The sequence below is a fragment of the Mirounga leonina genome, unplaced genomic scaffold, assembly GCF_011800145.1.
Source record: "Mirounga leonina isolate KUSES-001 unplaced genomic scaffold, KU_Mleo_1.0 Mir_173, whole genome shotgun sequence".
In the NCBI taxonomy this organism is placed as follows: domain Eukaryota; kingdom Metazoa; phylum Chordata; class Mammalia; order Carnivora; family Phocidae; genus Mirounga; species Mirounga leonina.
Genome location: NW_023270447.1, coordinates 69,077,509 through 69,094,848, shown reverse-complemented (window position 1 = coordinate 69,094,848; position 17,340 = coordinate 69,077,509). Strand labels below are relative to the sequence as shown.

The 17,340-nt window shown below is 39.7% G+C and overlaps 1 protein-coding gene and 1 long non-coding RNA gene across 4 annotated transcripts in view; one reads left to right on the top strand and one right to left on the bottom strand.

Moving 5' to 3' along the window:
* Positions 1 to 17,340, top strand: part of LOC118019719 — a 31,039-nt gene that overhangs the window by 470 nt on the left and 13,229 nt on the right. Inside the window, exons 1-3 of one of the 3 annotated variants that reach the window (XR_004681729.1) lie at positions 310 to 350; positions 12,303 to 12,379; positions 14,008 to 14,183. This is a non-coding gene — a long non-coding RNA (uncharacterized LOC118019719). Of the gene's footprint in view, positions 1 to 309; positions 351 to 1,360; positions 1,442 to 12,302; positions 12,380 to 14,007; positions 14,184 to 17,340 lie in introns of those variants that run through there. The other 2 variants (XR_004681731.1, XR_004681730.1) reach the window with 2 other exon arrangements.
* Positions 1 to 17,340, bottom strand: part of PHC2 (polyhomeotic homolog 2) — a 109,953-nt gene that overhangs the window by 90,214 nt on the left and 2,399 nt on the right. The gene's annotated exons all lie outside the window — the stretch shown is intronic.

Below are 17,340 nucleotides of genomic sequence, written 5' to 3'. Positions count from 1 at the left end.
ATTATGGTCATGGTTGAATAGCAAGCATGATAAATCAAGGCACCAACTATGGGGGTCTTCCTTTTCTTTATCACCAGATGAAGAACCAAGCCTTTCTTTATCTGGAAATTCTGCTTATTATGACTATTACTCCAAAATAACTTTTCTTAAAAAGAAGATTTTACTTATTTATTTGAGGGAAAGAGAGTGAGCAAATGTGAGTGAGAGAGAGAGAGCAGGAGTGGAAGGGCAGGGGGAAAGGGAGAAGCAGACTCCCCATTGAGAAGGAAGTCCTAAGCGGGACTCAACCCCAGGACCCCGGGATCACGACCTGAGCTGAAGGCAGATGTTTAACCGACGGAGCCACCCAGGTACCCCTCCAAAATAACTTCTAAATATCCAGTTAACTACTTCTCAACAATTATGTATTACCTACTAGTTTCATTACCTAGTATATTCATTAGGAAGATCTCAAAAGAATCAAGATTATTTTTCTGTGAATTATGGGAGAAGTAAATGGTCAGCCAGTGTAAATACTATATTCTTGCACTGGTTCAGATTTCACTAAAATATCTTTAAATCACAAATCAGGAAGATTTTATATAGTCACGGTTCTCTCCCAAAAGGTGTTTTATTGTTAATTATTATTATGCCTTTAACACATAGCTTTAAATGTGAGAGACAACTAGGCAATAAGCCTAGAGATTTTAAACTACCTTAAGATTTTGCCAGAAATCCAACAAATACACAGAATATATATTGGAATATCTCTATTTCCTTGTTATATTAAGATAAAAACATTTGAAAATCAGTTATTGCAAATCACCATATTAACAGAATAAAGAAGATTACTTGATCATCCCTATAGATGAGGAAAAAACACTTGACAAAATTCAATACTTAATCATAGCCAACTCTCAGCAAACGAGGAATAGGAAAAAACCTTCCTCAGCATGAAAAAGGACATGAAACAAAAACCTACAGCTAACATAATAAGTATTTAATGAAAGACCAAATGCTTCCCCTCCAAAATTGGGAATGACAATTCAATATTATACTGGAGGTTCTAGATAAGGCAGGGGGAAAGACACATAAGGATTAGAAAGGAAGAAGTAAACCTGTCTTTATTTGTAGGCGACATAATTGTGTTTACAGAAAATCCTAAGGAATCTACCAAAAAGCCATTAGAACTAAAGTGAATTTATCAAAATCACAAGATACAATAACAGAAAGATACTTCCTCTTAACTATTATAAGACCACTTACTAATCAAGGTGTTACTATATACATACACACAAACACTAACATCATTTTTGTTCTTCTACTGAATTACCACTAGCTTCACCTTAAATTTTGGTGAAGAGGAAGAAAAAAACAAGATATGAATCCTGAATCTTCACTGTATATGTAAAAAGCATGATGGCTGATTGCCTAATAAAGTTACACATTTAATCTTTAACAGGTAAGCACATTTCACACTGGATAAAACCTCACTAATACAACCCAGATATATATACCCTACCTAGACCCTGCCCAAATAAATGGCAAATGCTCTAGTTCAGTACAACTTATCTCTAATTGTAGAGGGTGAAACTTGAAAGAGTACTGATGATGCATTAGAACTGTCACCCTTGTATATGAAGGATAGCATATTCATTGACAAATTCAAAAACAGAATTTTAAAAACAGTTGTAGACTTCAAAAGTAAGGCTCTAATATCCAAGTAACCACACACCAAAGTAAAGGCTAGTGGCATTTATGTCTTTATGGAAGAAACTTGGGGTTATCATCAGGGACTCTATGTATGGATTTTTAAGTAGTTGTAATCCAGGTTTTACTGGAAATAACATGAATAATAGGATAACTAGCATTGCTAAATTAACAAGAATTTATTGAGCCTACTATTGAATACCACAGTCTTGAAATACAGCCAGTCTACCAACACTAGACAGGACATAGGCAGAAAAAAATTATAGCAGGAACTGAGGTAGCTTCATTGTGATGAGCTAAATCATTGTGATGAGCTAAATCAAGGACACTGCTAGCAAAGTAGATAAAATTATGACTTTAATGTAGAACGTTATACTGCAATGGTACAGCTGGAAAGCAACCACAGAAAAACCATTCCATGGTAGCAATCTCAAATGTGAAGGTTCTTTATGAAGATCATAAGTTTATTTTTTATTTTTTAATTTTTATTTATTTATTTATTTTAAAGATTTTATTTATTTATTTGACAGAGAGAGACACAGCGAGAGAGGGAACACAAGCAGGGGGAGTGCGAGAGGGAGAAGCAGGCTCCCCGCAGAGCAGGGAGCCTGATGTGGGGCTCGATCCCAGGACCCTGGGACCATGACCTGAGCCGAAGGCAGTCGCTCAACTGACTGAGCCACCCAGGCGCCCCGAAGATCATAAGTTTAAAAGACAAAGTTGCACTGTTAGACTTTGCTAATAATAGAACTATGACTTCAAACTAAAATGTCTGTCTTTGAGCAACAGGCAGTATGGTATTGGGGGTGTATCGGTCTTTTTCAGTTAAATGGGCCTGTATAGATAATAATGTACTGTCCGCACTGCCTAATTATTGTTTTGATCCACTGTATGTAAATTATGAACTCGGAATTGTTTTTGCTAATGAAAGACACTGTGATTATCTATCCAACCCTGTCTTTTTTTTTTTTTTTTTTAAGATTTTATTTATTTATTTGACAGTGAGAGACACAGCAAGAGAGGGAACACAAGCAGGGGGAGTGGGAGAGGGAGAAGCAGGCTTCCTGCTGAGCAGGGAGCCCGATGCGGGGCTCGATCCCAGGACCCCGGCATCATGACCTGAGCTGAAGGCAGACACTTAACGACTGAGCCACCCAGGCGCTCCTATCCAACCCTGTCTTACAATACCTCTTGTGGTCCAGAGTACATAACTGCAAGATGAATGGCCCAGGTTGTGTTTATGGTCTACTGACAACTGAATTATGGTACTACTGAGGGTAATGCAGTATGGCATCATGAACTTGAACAAGTCATTTGGTATCTCTGGATATCAGCTTTTTCTTTTTTTTTTTTTAAAGATTTTATTTATTTGACAGAGACAGAAATAGTGAGAGCAGGAACACAAGCAGGGGGAGTGGGAGAGGGAGAAGCAGGCTTCCCGCCAAACAGGGATCCCGATGTGGGACTCGACCCCAGGACCCTGGGATCATGACCTGAGCCGAAGGCAGATGGTTAACAACTGAGCCACCCAGGAGCCCTGGATCTCAGCTTTTTCATTGAACACCTAATATGTAATACCTAAAAGCCAAATTCATAGGGTTATTACAAAGACTAAATGGGATGCCTGGCACATATAAGATGCTAAATATGTGCACATGCATACTTGCACATATATTTTCTCTCTCTCTCTCTCTCTCTCTCTCACACACACACACAAGGTTAATAGTTGAGGTTGATTTATTGGCCTCCATAACCTAGTCCAAGGATAGATTGTTGTAATTGGCCTCACTTATTTTCAGTGCAGCCATCAAGGACATGAACAAAAATATCAATTCTAGGGTCAGATAGTCAGTAGTTGGTGGCGGGTTCCACAGTTTAAACACTGCTGGCATTTTCTTTTTCTTTTATTTATTTATTATTATTATCTTTAAAGATTTTATTTATTTATTTGACAGAGAGAGACACAGTGAGAGAGGGAACACAAGCAGGGCGAGTGGGAGAGGGAGAAGCAGGCCTCCAGCCGAGCAGGGAGCCCGATGCGGGGCTCGATCCCAGGACCCTGGGATCATGACCTGAGCTGAAGGCAGATGCTTAACGACTGAGCCACCCAGGTGCCCCAACTGTTAGCATTTTCTTCGATCCTCTCACTACAGTTTTGATCTTTATCTCAGTGGTTCGGAGTGCTTCATTCTTGTTTGAATATCAGGATGAGGCATAAACTAAACATTAACAAAGAAGGAATTTAAATAGATAGTAGAGCAGTTAAAAAGCTTATAGCCAAGACTTATAACTGGATACAACCCTGTACAACCTTGGAACCTCAGTAAATCACCATCTGGATAGCTTTAGCCCTATTTTGGAAAGTCCTTTTTGACCCCCTGCCATCCTAATAACAATGAATTAGTCTTTAAATCTCTTAAACCCTATTTTGATTTATCTAGATGTATGGCAATTACTTTATTTTTTAAAAAAGACTTTATTTATTTATTTGAGACAGAGAGAGAGAGAGAGAGCACAAGCAGGGGGAGAGGCAGGGAGTGAGGGAGAAGCAGACTCCCTGCTGAGTCGGGAGCCCACTGGCTCAATCCTAGGGCCTGGAGATCATGACCCCATGCATAAGGCAGATGCTCAACAATCTGAGCAATCCAGGAGCCCTGACTATTACTTTAAATACAGATCTAATTTTTAACTCTTCAAAAGCCATGTCTGAAGTGACCCAAGCTTCTTTAAAGAAGGAACCTACTAACAACATGTAAGGTCCCTAGAAAAGATGTTAGAGACTTTCACTTAAAAACTAAAGAGGGGTGCCTGGGTAGCTCAGTTGGTTAAGTGTCTGACTCTTGAATTTGGCTCAAGTCATGATCTCAGGGTTGTGAGATCAAGCCCCACATGGGGCTCTGCACTGGGCATGGAGTCTGCTTAAGATTCTCTCTCCCTCTCCCCCTCCTCCCCCAACTCACATGCTCTCTCTCTCTCTTAAAAAAATTTGGAGAAACAGGGATCACATTTACCTTGCTGCCTTAAACAACTGAACAATAGGCAAAATATATAAAGCAATGTTTTTCAGACATTGGTTGATAGACAATACAGGCCTATGATCTCCAAAAAAAAAAAAAAAAAGAGAGAAAAAAGTGAGCCCTATGATTGTATTAGCTTATTGCCTGAAGGCAGTTTCCAGGATGTGGTATAAAGATGGTGAGCCCAAACAGAGCTCACTGAGTTGAGGAGACTGAGATTAGAGCTCTGGGGGGCCAAGTGCCTAGAATTTGTGGCACACAGAGCCAGAGAGAATGGTGCTACACAGAGAGAAGAAGGGAGGGACAGCACATACTCCAAAGTTTCATCGATAGACAAGCCTCCCTGGAGTCTTGGGCTGAGCACAGATTTATACATGTGTGAGAGAAAACTACACAAGCCTATTATAAAGGAGCAAGCAGAACAATTCCCAGAGTTCACATAGGACTGAAAATAGTTTGTATTCAAATCAGTTGGAGTAGAACAACCTTGTAATACACAAGGAATTAGAATCCTCAAAGAATACTGCCATAGTAGTAGGAACTAAATAAGACCTAGAATAAAGGCTGCTATAGACCCCCATAACAAAGCATAAAAGCAGTCCCTGAGAGGATCAAACTGATTCCAGGTAATTTAAGTACATTCCACAGCAAAATACAGCAACCAAGAATATAAAATAAACAATGTTCACTATTCAATAAAAAATTCCCAGGCATGTAAAGAAACTTGTTAAGTAAGAGAAAACAAGATAAATAAAGACATACCCAGAAATAACAGGGATGAAAGAACTAGCAGACAAGGATATTAAAATACCTTTACAAATACATTCCACATGTTCAAGAAGTAGAGGAAAATGAGGACAAGAGAAAGAAAAATTTTTAAAAAAGATGTGAAACATCTAGAGACTAAAATATAATACCTGAAATTAAAAATATGCTGAATTAGATTAAAAATAGATTGGGAACTTCAGAAGAAAAGATCAGTGAACTTGAAGACACAGCCTTAGAAATTATCCAAAATGAAGCACAGAGAAACAAAAGACAGAATTAAAATAAGCAGAGAATCAGTGAACAGTGGGACAATATCAAGCAATCTAACATTCATGAATTTGGAGTTCCAAAAGGAAAGGAGATCTGGGGAGGAAGGGACAAGAAAAAACCTTTGAAGAAATAAGGGCTAAAAATTTTTCAAATTTCATAAAACCTATAAACCCATAGATCCAAGGAGTGCAAATCTACACAGAATAAATAGAAAGAAAATGATTCCAAAAAATATCGTGATCAAATTGCTTAAGTTTTAAAAAGAGAATCTTAAAAGTAGCCAGAGGAAAAAAAGACACATTACAGAGGACCAAAGATAAGAAATACAGCAAAGGTATGTCAAGGTGGCTCAGTCAGCTAAGCATCTGCCTTCTGCTCAGGTCATGATCCCGGGGTCCTAGAATCGAGTCCCACATCGGGCTCCTTGCTCAGCGGGGAGCCTGCTTCTCCCTCTGCCTCTGCCTGCTGCTCCCCCTGCTTGTGCTCTCTCTCTCTCTCAAATAAATAAAATCTTTTAAAAAAAGGATAGAACAAAAATATAAAGGCAATAAGCCAATAAGAAGATAAGTAACTTGAATAATAAATAAGTAACTTGAATAATCCAAAATTGGGTAAAAAAGAGAAAAAAAGGAACAAAAAACAGGACAAATAGAAAACAAATAGAAAGATGGGCTATTTATATCCAACCATATCGATAATTATAATAAATGTTAATTGTAAACATCTCAATTAAAAGGCAGAATTTTTCGGGGCACCTGGGTGGCTCAGTTGGTTAAGCGACTGCCTTCGGCTCAGGTCATGATCCCAGGGTCCTAGGATCGAGTCCCACATCAGGCTCCTGGCTCAGCGGGGAGCCTGCTTCTCCCTCTGACCCTCTCCCCTCTCACGCTGTTTCTCTCTCGCTCGCTCTCTAATAAATAAATAAAATCTTTAAAAAAAAAAAGGCAGAATTTTTCATATTGGATTAAAAAGCAAGACCCAATTAAATGCATTCTGTAAGAAACACACTTTAAAAATAAAGACATATATAGGTTAGAAGTAAAAGGATGGAAAAGATATACCATGCAAATAATAACCATAAGAAAGCTATAGTGACTATCGCTTTATTGGGTAGATTTCAGAACAAGGAATATTATCAGGGAAAAAGAAGATCATTTCATAGTAATAAAGGGGTCAATTCATCAAGAGGATATACAATCCATGTGTATGCACCCAGCATCAGAGTTTCAAAACACATAAAGCAAAACTGATAGAACCAAAAAGAGGAAAAGATAAATTTACAATTATGGTTAGAAGTTTCAATTCTTTTCTCTTAGTAATTGATAAAACAAGTAGACAGAAAAATTAATAAAGATGTAAAAGACTTGAACAACACTACCAATCTGATATTATATATCTATATCTATATCCATATCTATATCTATATTACTCTACCCAGTAACAACAGAATACATGTTTTGGATCATAAAATAAGTCTTAATAAATTTAAAAGAATTAAAATGCAAACTATATATTTTCTGAGCATAACAAAATTATAGAATCTATAACATAAAGCTATTAGGAAAATCCTAAGTATGTGGAAAGAAAGTAGCTCATGGGTCAAAGAAGAAATCACAAGGGAAAGTAGAAGATATTTTGAACTGAATGAAAACAAAAATATTACACATCAAAATTTATGGGATATAGCTAAAGCCATACTTAGAGGAAAATTTATAGCATTAAACCACCTATATTAGAGAAGAAGATCTCAAATCATTAATCTCAGCATCTACTTAAGCTAGAAAAAGAAGAGCAAGTGAAATGTAACAAAAGAAAGGAAATAATAAAGATGAAAATGGAAATCAATAAAATAAAATGCAGAAAAAGTATAGAGAAAAATCAATGAAATGAAAAGCTGGTTCTTCGAAAAAAGGCAATAAAATTGATGAAGATCTATTTAGAATGACCAGGGGGAAAAAGAGAAAAGACACAAATTATCAATAGTAAGAATGAAAGATCCTACAGACATTAAAGGGATCCTATAACCAATAAAGTAAACAACTTAGATGAAATGGACAAATCTGTGGAAAGACACAAGCTATCAGAGCTCATTCAAGAAGAAATAACTTGAATAGTAGTCCTTTATCTATTAAAGAACATAAGCTCTTGGCATAAAAGCTTTCCATAGAGAAAACGCCAGGCCCCGATGATTTTACTGGTGAATTCTACTAAAGATTCAAAAAAGAAATAAAACCAATGGTCTATAAACTCTTCCAGAAAATAGAAAAAGGAAATTCTTACCTACTCATTTTATGAGGCCAGATTTACTGATACCAAAACCACATAAGGCTATTATAAAGAGAAAAAAAAAAACAACAAAACAGAGAAAAGACATTAAAGATAAAGAACACATGGAGGAAGAACACAGCAGAAAACATGGAGAGAGAAAGTGGCCAGAGGACTGACACTGACAGTGCCTCCCAAGTGCAAACCCCTGTATAGTGTTTCATAGCATGAACTTGGAGTCACACTGCCTGGGTTCAGGTCCTAGCCCCACTACTTGCTAGTTACATAATTTTGGCCAAGTCACCTAACTTCTCTGTACTTCAATGTCCCCATTTTTAAGTGGAGATGGTAACAGAACTCCCCTCATATGGTTGTTATGAAAATTGAACGAATAAATACACTTCAAATGCTTATAATAGTACCTGGCACAGAGTGAGCACTACACAAATGTTTGCTGAAATTACAATTATTATTCATGTTATATTAGTTGGTTGTCACCTTTATTAAGTCATGATATGTGTCCTCAAAATGAACGAAGCAGCATAAGAAGTGACTATTCTCATTGTATTAGTTCCCTGTGGCTGGCATAACAAATCACTTCCTGGCTTAAAACCACAGAAATGTATTCTCTCGCAGCTCTGGAGGCTGGGACTTCAATACCAGTTTCACTGGGCTGAAATCAAGGGGTTGGCAAGCCTGCATTCTCCCTGGAGATTCTCAGGGAGATTCTGCTCCTGGACTCTTCTGAGTTCTGGCAGCTGCCAACGTTCTTTGGCTTGTGGCTGCACCCCTCTAATCTCCGCCTCTGTGTTTACATTGCCTCCTCTTCTCTGTGTGTCAAATCTCCCTCCGCCTCTCAGAATGACATTTGTGGTTGGATTTAGGGCCTACTCAGATATCCAGAATAATCTCCGCATGTCAAGATCCTTAATTTAATCATATCAGCAAAGACCCCTCTTCTTTATAAGGTAACATTTATAAGTTACCTTATATATAGGACCTAATTATCTTTGGATAGGCATTATTCAACCTATTATACCCATCCCTGGGGTAGACGGATCTCATAGAGAAATTACAACATATATAATATTTTTTAAGAGGACATTTAGCTCTCTCTACAACAAACCTGTTAGAATATGCAACATGCCAAGGCACAAACTTTTCACCTGATAGGTCCCTAAATTGTGAGTATCGAATCCATAATGAACTACAACATCTCCTAGGACTAACATACAAACTAAAATCCATAAAATTAAGACAAACATCACAAACTTTGGGGGAGGGGTGCTACTAGAAACTTACTAAGTGCCTTCCTATGATCCAAATAAAATAGCTTATTAAAATGGCTAGTAAGAACCAAGAACTAGATTTGACAATGGCAGTTGTCACTAAAGGTTGAAAACAATGGGCTCACTCTTGATGACCACAGGTACCCCACCCAGACCCTGCATATTTACCCTGTGCTCCACAGTAGTGAAGAAATTAATTTCTAGAATCAGGCCTGAGTTCAAGACCTGATGCTATTATTATTAGTGATGTGACCTTGGACAAATCATTTCACCCCTTTGAGCCTGTTTCTTCATCTATAAAATAGGAGTAATAAGTTCTTACCCTGCAGAGTGGCCGTGAGGTTTAAATAAGAACTCATGTAAAGTTCTAGCATGGCAATTAGCATATAGAATAACGGCTCAGTAAATCATAATCACAATTTATTATTATGTACTAAACACTACTATTTCTTTCTTTCTTTTTTTTTTTTAAAGATTTTATTTATGTATTTGACAGAGAGAGACAGCGAGAGAGGGAACACAAGCAGGGGGAGTGGGAGAGGGAGAAGCAGGCTTCCCGCCGAGCAGGGAGCAGGATGCAGGGCTCGATCCCAGGACCCTGAGATCATGACCCGAGCCGAAGGCAGACGCTCAACAACCGAGCCACCCAGGTGCCCCTAAACACTACTATTTCTAATAAAACACTATCTGCTATTCTATTGCAGTAGAAATATCCTCTCATCTTCAATTTCCTTATTTTCAGAGTGGGAGGAGTTTTTCTTTTGGGGACTGTGATCTCAAGGTGAAAGGTATTAACACCACATAGAAAAAGCCCGGAAAATAACACAGTCTGCAATTCTGGTATCCTCCTTGGGGTAAGAAGAAAAGAAAGATGAAGAGAGTAAGGACTCTGTAAACCAGTAAAGGACAGGAAGTAGGGCCTGAAGAGTTTAATGTAGGACTAAGCGCTCTAACCTAGAACGCCTGATGTTTGGGGTAATGAAACAAGATGAAGAATTTAAATAGCAAAAGTCTAAAAAGGGGGATGCAATTGATTCACTCGGCATAGGAATTCACTAAATGATGAGAACTCTGCACTTAGGAGAGAGGAAAGTTGAGAGGAGTGAGTTATGACAGGGACAAGGACATCACCATGAGCACAGACAAGGCCAACCCAACCCAGCTCATCTTCACACACACAACACCAGCTCTGGGACCGAGGTGAAGTGGAAGGTGGACAAGAGAGCCGAAAAACTCAAGCAAGCTTTTGTTTAGGACAAATAAGATCCTGCCAGCGACTCCAAGGCATGGGTAGCATGTGGCTTGTCTCAGGATTTCCAGCAGTTAGCCCTGTACCTGGCATGTCATCGATCAATCTGGGCTGGAAGAACAAGTGCACATACTCAGTGAAAATACCAGCAGGAGACGAGAAGTCGAGCTAGAGGTGCCCTTCTGATCGTGAGACTGTGTGTCCAGTCTTGCTCCTGTCCAAACCACTCTCCGGACTGCAGCTCTGAGCCCCTCACTGCTTCAACACTTCTCTGGAGCCTCCAACAATAGGACCAGATTCTTTAGCTTGGCCAGCCAAGCTTTTTGTGTTAGCTCCTGGCCTACTTTTCAGCCTCGTTTCTGCTGCAATCCTCCTCGTATGCTCTGCTCCAGTCATGTCAGATGATTTGCAAATCATCTAGGTGTGATATAGTACCTTCAAATTATTATCAGTCCTTTCTAATCATATTCCCTTTGGGCAATGGGCCATTTAGAAAGTGCTGAATACATATGTGTTGAATGAATGAATACCGTTTCAGAGATGGATTCAGAACTCTGCATTTCCAGATGTTTTCTCAGAAGTAACGGGTCCCTTATAATAGTCATATTTGCTCTGGAGAACTCTACTACTCAGTCCTTCTTTAAGAGGGAGAACTTACTCCTCAAGTCTCTAGAAAAGCCTTTAGGCTTTAGCCACCCTTATCTGTACCCATGGTTTCTACATTGTTTTCTTCCCCCATCAGAGAGAGAACAGAGAAAGATCAGGTTACATTGCTTTCTTGGGCCTGCATAAATTCCTGTGAGGTTCTCTCTTCTGTCAGGAAAAGTTTCCCTGGCAACCATATTTACACACTCACTTAATTCCCTCCCCTCCTTTGATTTGCTGGTTGGTATAAAAATTAATTTGCATTGAATTGCTTAAGCTTACAAGTTAATTAGTTTAACAGACTCACAAAATTTTAGAACTTGGTTTCTGGCCAAAATTTGCTTCTTAAGGGGCCTGTCTCCTTTCCTTTGAAATTTGAATGTAATTCTCTTCAGTTCAATATTTTTCTTTTTTTTTTTTTTAAAGATTTTATTTATTTATTTGAGAGAGAGAATGAGAGAGAGAGAGCACATGAGAGGGGGGAGGGTCAGAGGGAGAAGCAGACTCCCTGCTGAGCAGGGAGCCCGATGCGGGACTCGATCCTGGGACTCCAGGATCATGACCTGAGCCGAAGGCAGTCGCCCAACCAACTGAGCCACCCAGGCACCCCAGTTCAATATTTTTCAACACATATAGTTTCTGGCTATAGGTAGAGAAAAGAATATTCTCCTAAGGGCATCTGGCCAATATTATTAGTTAGGAAGATCAAGAGAGGAAGAGGTGCGTCTGAATTAATTCAGAGTAAGCAAGGAGTCAAATTCCCAAAGATCAGCTATGATAAAGAATGGGAAGAGAAGAGTCAAGGACCAAGACAAAATGTCTGGGGCATACGAAATGATGAACACCTAAGATTCTGGGTGATCAGAGTTCAGGACCTGGATAACAGGAATGGAACATGAGTATCAAGAATGGAGTGTCATTAATTCATCCACCATGTATTTATTAAGCATCTAATAGTACTTGGTGTTGGGAATACAGCAGTGAATAAGCCAGACTCAGGTCCTGCCTTCATAAGGTTTTTGTCAAATATTTAAATAGTGAACCAATGTTGGCTTTGTTATTGAATCAAGTATCTTTGGGCTAGGGGCTCATTATACAATTTCCTACAAGGGCCAGAACTGGTTTCAGATGGATGGAGAAGGGACTTAACCAACAGAAACAAGTTCGAGAAGTCCTCCCTGGAATAGGTGAGTTGGCACATCAACAAGTCTTTGATATGTATAATAGTCTCTTTACATCTTCAACAACAATGATACTTGAGCCTCTAGACAAGGAAATGAAGAAGGGTATATTTATCACAGGGTACAAGGCTAGATACTTTGCAGTATATATGTTTTCTAGAGTAAAAAGTATATAAAGGTACAAGCTATTCTTTTTTTTTTTTTAAGATTTTATTTATTTATTTGACAGAGAGAGACACACAGCGAGAGAGGGAACACAAGCAGGGGGAGTGGGAGAGGGAGAAGCAGGCTTCCTGCAGAGCAGGGAGCAGGATGCGGGGCTCGATCCCAGGACCCTGGGATCATGACCTGAGCTGAAGGCAGACACTTAATGACTGAGCCACCCCGGTGCCCCAGGTACAAGCTATTCTTAAGCATAGTCAACAACTATTTATTGAGCATCTACTATGTTCAAGGAATGGTTTTCAGAACTGAAGCTATGGATATGAAAAAGACATAGTTCCTTAGCAATTACAACACTGTGGTAAGTGCTAAAATGAGATGCTAAAGCACAAAGGAAGGCCAGAGAGGAAAGGTACTAATTCATTAAAAGCAAGTGGGGAGGGGGCGCCTGGGTGACTCAGTTGTTAAGCGTCTGCCTTCGGCTCAGGTCATGATCCCGGGGTCCTGGGATCGAGCCCCGCATTGGGCTCCTTGCTCAGCAGGGAGTCTGGTTCTCCCTCTCCCTCTGCTTGTGTCCCTTCTCTTGCTGTGTCTCTGTCAAATAAGTAAATAAAATATTTTAAAAAAAAAGCAAGTGGGGAAATGCCTCTGAGATGCAATGCTTGAATTGAATCTTAAGAGATAGAGAAGTTTGTTGTTTTCAGCTGATAGATTTGGTGGTATTTGTTACACAGCAATAGATAACTACTACATGTCTTATGGCGACTCTACCACTAGCACAAATAGGAGACCATGGAGAACACCTGGCTATCTAAACTTTGTTTCCTGACATATACCATAGGTTATACTCTGAATCTCTTTACAGTTTTAATCTTACATACCCTTAGGCTTACCTGGTCCATATCAGGAGTAGAAAGTGAGAACAAGCCCTCTGGGAATGGAATGACACAGGGAATGAGAGAAAGCAACACAATCTCAGGCTTGTTTGATATCCTCCACAGAAGAACCTAAGTTGGCTGGTGTTGGGACCTGGTCAGGTGGTCAGCTAGTATCACGTGGTGTAAGGACTCGGTCAGTACTAGCCAAATAATTACTCAGAGGGACCAGGAGTGGGAGGAACGAGAGAATGAGTAAAAGTTGTTTTTGAGAGAGCAGTAATCAGGAGAACCAGAAAAACTTCATTTGTTGTCAGTGCCAAGGAATGACTGTAAAGCCAAAAATAAGAGATAATATCAAAGATTAAGTTTTCCTGATTCAGATGAGCAGATAAAAGAACAGACCAGGCAACAAAGACAAGGGTGTCATGTTCCTATGAGCATTCAAGACAAATGTGGTAAACAGGCCACACTGTTCAAAGTTTCTGGGTAGTCCCTGGTATGGGAGTGAAGGGGTAGCATCAGCCTGACTAAAAAGGCATCAGATTAGGGCAGATAAATTGTATTATATCTGTTCAATCCCAATTTCTGTTTTAGCAGGTTAAAAAAAGCTTGCCATAGCTTCCTACAAGCAAATGGGAATATCTGACTAAAAAAGAATAGAAATGAACTCATTTCTTATTTAAATTGGGAGTATCAACAGCATCAGGACTGTAACTCTACCTAATAATAGTCTCAAGACGTGATGGATGAGTTTCCAGGAGCCATTCCAGGTAATAATTCCTTGCCTCTTTATTCTCTTATCTTCATACTGACTATCTAGTTGAACCCCAAAATATTCCCCATTTGCCCTTAATATCAGGAGTCCAAAATGAGAAGACCACAGAAAAATGTGATGGTGCACCATGACACAGCAAGGACTTTGACACACTACACAATCAAAAGAAGGGATCCAGCACAACATGCTTTTCCAGCTTTAGGAAGTAGTACTGATACCTTCAGGCAGAACTTATTCGATGATGTGTGGGGTCCAGTGCAAAATGAAAGAGCAAGACCCTTGTTAAAAAATTAAGAATTTCAAGATAGCAACAACGGAGCATTAAACCAAGTGAGGAGACCTGCTAAGTGCAGGGCCCTAGGAGATTGCCTAGGTTGTGTACCTGCGAAGCTGGTCCTGCCTTCAGGGACAGTATAGCATGGTCCTTTAGAGTCAGAGTTGGGTCCAAATCCCATCTTTTTTTTTTTTTTAAAGATTTTATTTATTTATTTGAGAGAGAGAGAATGAGAGACAGAGAGCACGAGAGGGAAGAGGGCAGAGGGGGAAGCAGACCCCCCGCTGAGCAAGGAGCCCGATGTGGGACTTGATCCCAGGACTCCAGGATCATGACCTGAGCTGAAGGCAGTCGCTTAACCAACTGAGCCACCCAGGCACCCCAGAAATCCCATCTTTGCCACCCATTATTTATGTGATCTTAGGCAATCTATTTAGCCTCTTCATACTTCTAAGAGGTTGTGTGCTTGTAATCCAGTATTGTGAGGATTAAATGGGATAAGGAATAGAATGTATACAAAGTGTTAAGCACATGGTAAGCACTCAAAAAGTGGTAGCTGAACTATTATTGTTCAGTGAAATATGCAGGTAATTATCAGAGCAGTAAGTTTAAGAAATGAATTGCTGAACTGCTATTAAGGATATGAAAGCATGTGACTGGGATTTTAGGGCAACTAAATGAGGCAGACAAGGAAGATCGAATCTTCTGCTTGGCTCTTCTGCCTTCTCTAACCACTTTCCTACTTCTCTCTTCCCATGTACTGCAAAGCATACAAAGGGTGATGTACATGCTGCCTCCATTTTTTATCCACAATCCTCTTTACTCTGGCATTTAATATCCCCATGGCCACCCCCTTCTCAAAAAGTTACTAATGACCCCGTTTACTAAATAAAACGGGCATTTCCCACTTTCTCTGTACAATTTCATACTGCTGACCGATTCCTCCAGCTCAAAACCCTCTCTTCTCCTTTCTGACTTTTGTTAACTAACACTGCACCCTCATGGCTAACAGCATGTCCAGTCAGCCTTGCATCTATCCAGTACACAAATGGTCGTGAAGAGAATGCATTTGTTGGATGAATAAACTAGATGGTTCTTTGGCTTCTCTGATATTCCTTCTTTTCTACCATACTAACCCCATTTCTTCTTCCTACCTCCCTAGATGTGGGCTTCTCCAAGCTTCAGCCCTTGGTCCTCTATTCTTCTGTTTCAATGCTGCTACCTTTGGTCGACTAAGCTAATCACATGGCTTCACTGATCACCTTCTCTACATAAGACTCCTTGACTTCTCTTTTTTGAGCACTAGCCCCCCACTTCCAAATACTTATGGGACATGTCCACTTGTGAGTTCCAGTATCACCTCAGGATATCTAGCATCTAGCTTTTCCTCTTCTCCCCAAACTGGCTTTCCTTTTTGTCTTCTCTGTTCATCTTGTCACCCATGTTCAAGGCTGTATGATTCTTCCTTATTTCTTGCCCTCCATATCCACAGTCATAGAGTCCTGTTCATGTTTCCTTTGTGATACTTATTGAATCCGTCTTTTATTTTCACTGCTGTCACCCTAATTCAATTCCTTACCCCCTCACATCTAGACTATGTAAATAATGTACTAGCTGGTTTTGCAGTTCTCTTTCTATCCCTACTAAAGTTTATTCTCCACACTGTTGTTGAGAGTCTTCTTAAAAATACTTTCACGACCCCACATTTTCCTAACCAAATATCTTCAGACTTTCCATCATATGGGATAAAGTTCTAACTCCTTAGTTCAGCATTCAATGCCTGTTCAAGTCAGGCTTCAATCACTGCTTCCAGTCTTACAACTTCTCTGCTTAAACCTGATCTTGCCAGACTGGTCCCTGAAAACTTTCTTCCATACTCTAGTCCCATGCTTTATAAACATGATTTTTCCCATCTGGAAATTCCTTCCACCCTCCTTCTCTCAAGCCTTCCTTTGTAATCATACTCCATAATGATCTTTCTCCTTTTTTTGACTCCTTTAATACCACGTTTCAGCACTTTGACAACTTACTGAATGGCTGCTTTACATTTAATCCTCACAACTCCATGAGGTAGGTGGCATTGTTACAAAGAAACAAAGTCAACTAACTTGTCATATAGCAAGTAACTGGTAGAACTGGGATCCAAATCCTTGCCTAGCTGAGAATAATCCCCAAACTACACCACCTCTCCCATTTTCCTGTCTCTTCCAAACCCCCAAACGGCACAGTATTTGCACACAAGCAGGTGTTCAGTAAACATGGTGATTGAGAAAATTGCTTAAATAGCACCCGTGACTCTCTAGCACTTACAGAATTGTCAATCCTAGCAATGCGTATTAGGCACATCAACTTCTTCACGTTGCTTGATCTGTAGCATAGTTCAAGACGGGATTTGCCAAAACTTCACCACTATCCATTCTAAAAATTAATGTTGGTTTAAGCAAAGCTAAAAGGCCTTTATCTGATTCAAACATTAGGTGAGTTTTGGGGATGTCCATTGTATTACCTCTTGGCCCATCCTTGTTGTTTCCAGATGATTAGGAAGTGAACATAGGCTGGCTAGTTGATGGCTTATGAGGTAAAATAGACTATTTATTTATTTATTAAAGATTTTATTTATTTGTTCATAAGAGACAGAGAGAAAGAGAGGAGAGGCAGAGGGAGAAGCAGGCTCCCCGCCGAGCAGGGAGCCCGATGCGGAACTCGATCCCAGGACCCCGGGATCACGACCTGAGCCGAAGGCAGACACTTAACCATCTGAGCCACCCAGGCGCCCTGAAATGGACTATTTAGAGTTCTGGAGGTGGATGCTAAGGCAGCAGAATAGGATTTCTCTGCTTTGGTAGCTAAGTCCTTGGTAAAAGAAGCCCAATAAAAG